The sequence below is a fragment of the Grammomys surdaster genome, unplaced genomic scaffold (assembly GCF_004785775.1).
Source record: "Grammomys surdaster isolate TR1022 unplaced genomic scaffold, NIH_TR_1.0 63, whole genome shotgun sequence".
Taxonomy (NCBI): Eukaryota; Metazoa; Chordata; class Mammalia; order Rodentia; family Muridae; genus Grammomys; species Grammomys surdaster.
Window position 1 is genome coordinate 31,304,798 of NW_021604565.1, and position 3,358 is coordinate 31,308,155.

Consider the following 3,358-nt stretch of genomic DNA (forward strand, 5'->3'; position numbering starts at 1 on the left):
AGTTTGGCAGGCATAAAGCATTCAGAGGTACTTTGGGACTTAAGTGGAAAACATGATTTTCTTATGTTTGTTTTCTGCAATAGTTAAAATAGGCATTTATTAAAATTTTCCTACAAGTCCTTTCCTTCTTTTGGAATGGATAAGGATAACCTTTCCTTGTTTCAAGATGATCACATGATGTATGTGACCAATGGAATCTGATATGTCATTTGTTAGAGCGGTGGTGTTTCTCAACCTTTCTAATGATATGAATTTTTAATACAGTGTCTTAGTCATGGTTTCTATTGATGCAATAAAACATCATAACCAAAAACTAAGTTGTAGAGAAACGGGTTTATTTGGCTTACACTTTCAGGTCACTGGACAACATCAGGCAAGAATGCAAACAGGGCTCGTACCTGGAGATAGGAGCTGATGCAGAGGCCATGGAAGAGTGCTGCTTACTGGCTTGCTTGCTTGCTTGATTCTGGCATGCTCTGACTGCTTTCTTATAGAACTAGGGACCACCAACCCAGGAATGGTTCTACCTACAATGAGCTGGGCCCTTCCCTCTTGATCACAATTGAGCCCTACAGCTGGATATCATGGAGGTATTTCCTCAACTGAGGGTCCCTTCTCTCTGATGACTGTAGCTTGTGGCAAGCCGACACACAAAACGAGACAGTACCTACCGTTTCTCATTTTGTGGTGACTCCCAATGATAAATTTATTTCATTTCTACTTTGTGACTGTAATTTTGCTACTGTAACAAATTATAATGTAAATATCAGATCTGCAGGATATCTGATTTGTGACCCACAAAAAGTGTCCCAACCCGGTTGAGAACTGTTGTGTTAGAGTTTCAGAACCAGAGTATAAATCAACATGTTTCTTTTTCTTTACTACAGAGAAGGAAAACCCATATTTGTCTGTGAACAGCTCATGGAGAGTTGCCAGTGGCATGATAAGACTTCTTTATGGTTTTAACTTGAGTGAACTTGCTTCTTGATGTTTCAAGCTTTAGAGTCTAGCCACCTGATAATCATATAAACACGTCATTTACTCACTTCATTTAGACATTTTATTATTCATTTGCTTATTTTCTCTGACATTGGATCTCAAATGATCTTCAGAGAATATTGTGTGTTGTTCTATGTACACCAACTATGCTCTATCATGGTGTACAGCATATGGAGGGTTTTCCATAAATATGTATCGATAAAATGTATCTAGTAGGAAAAAGAACAAATAACTATAATTTGATCTAATATGAGTCCATTACACTTTTTCTTTGCTTTTAAACCAAGTCACGCGGTATCCTAAATTTTCTTTATTGTCTTAGATTTCTGCAACTTCCTTAGGAATCCCTCCAACTGTACTTATTTATATATTTGTACAAGGATAAAAGCTTTCTTTAAAAAGGGTGGATCCAGCTGCTGGATACACCAAAAATACATTGACAAAGGAAGTGGACTGCATCATACCTTAAGAATAACTAATACAAAACAGCCTTTGAGACATATGAGTACAAAGATGAAAGTGAACACAGTGACAGCTGAGGAGAAATTTTGAAATGGATGATTGACAAAAGGAAATCTATTGGAAACAGAGGCCTTTAAAATCCTGCGCAAAGCAAAAGCGGAGTTTATTACGAAAGTGGGGAAAAGAATCCTAAATGTCAAAATAAAGTATGGACTGATGCAGCAGGTGTAGCATTTGGAACCAAGGCATTATCAAGAGGAATGGTGCTCAGATGGGAGTTGTGCAAGTGGCTGGGCTCTAGCAGGTGGAACACATATTGTGCTCTCTGTTGTAGAAGGAAATGAGAAAGTTGAACACTAAGGTTTGCAATTTTGGTTAACAATTAGTTACCCAGCTTTAGCAACATATATTTTGTATATGTCTCATACATTTTACTGTGTATGTGTGTTTGTACATGTGTGTGTGTGTGTGTGTGTTTGCAAGTCTTTAAATACATTCTCTGTACTCTAGAATCTAAAACAAAAAATAGTCTAAAATATTTTCTTCCAATCATGATGGAAGATGATAATTATCTAATCACTATCCAGCTTAGTTTTCCAATGTTTAAGAGTATTCTGTAGGATAAACATGACTGATAACTAGGCCTTCAGATGTGAGGCATGCCTCCTTTATGATGTCACGAATGAATGAACAAACATCCAAACTACTAGAACAGTGGAATGACGCTCAGACTATCAGAAATCACATATATTTGCATATCAATATATCCATAGCAGTAGCAAAATTATATATAAAGTAGCGAAGAAAATAATTTGATGGTTGGAGGTCACCAAAACACAAGGAACTGTAAAGGGTCACAGCATTAGCAAGGTTGGGAACCATAGAACTGGAAATTGAATAACACAGAGACTACTATAAGAGCTCAGAGGAAAATTGGATTTCTAGGAAGAGCATCTGTCCAGAAATATCTGAGTTTTAATTAAGCTTTGTCAACTTGACACAAGCTATAATTACTTGGAAAGAGAGTCTCGATGCAAAAATTGACTATATTGGCTTGGCCTGTGGATGTGTTTTTGAGGGACTGTCTTGAGTGCTTTGATTGATGTGGGAGATGGAACCCTAAATGTGGATGGTGCCTTTGGGTAATAGCTTAGATCAAATGATAAAGGATTCCTTTTTTCCCTTTTCTTGGACATCATTCTCACTAGCAACTTCACATAGCCCACTGCTGCCCCATGTGGTGCCTTCACTGATATCAGAGCTAACTCTATTTGGCTTTTCATGTGAACCATTTCTGGAGACCAGTAGCTCTCTAGAAATTCTCCAGGTCTTCAACACCAGATTGGAACTGCTAAGGCACACAACCTAATGACCAGTTTCTTGTTGCTGATAGTGTAAGACAGCCATTGGTCAATCTCAATTTTATTCTAAAATCCAACCTAATAAAAACTATGTAAATATCGTGAAGTACCATGCCCACTACAGGGCCTATTTGGGGAGAAGCAGGAAGAAAAAAAATAACAAGGAAATTGATGATCTATGTTTTGAAGTGATTTGTGCATTCAGTTTTTTTCCTCTTTATTGGTACATTTGATACTTTTGCAGAAGCCTTTGGTGAGGCAGCAAAGTATGTGTTGAATGAATTTATACAGCATAACTGAAATATGATTTAAATCCATCTGAGCATTAAGACCTTGTAGTTTGTATGATCTTTTTTGTTGTTTTTTCGAGACAGGGTTTCTCTGTGTAGCCCTGGCTGTCCTGGAACTCACTCTGTAGACCAGGCTAGCCTTGAACTCAGAAATCCGCCTGCCTCTGCCTCCCAAGTTCTGGGATTAAAGGCGTGCGTCACCACTGCCTGGCGTATGATTTTTTTAAAGATGATTCTATCGTGGTC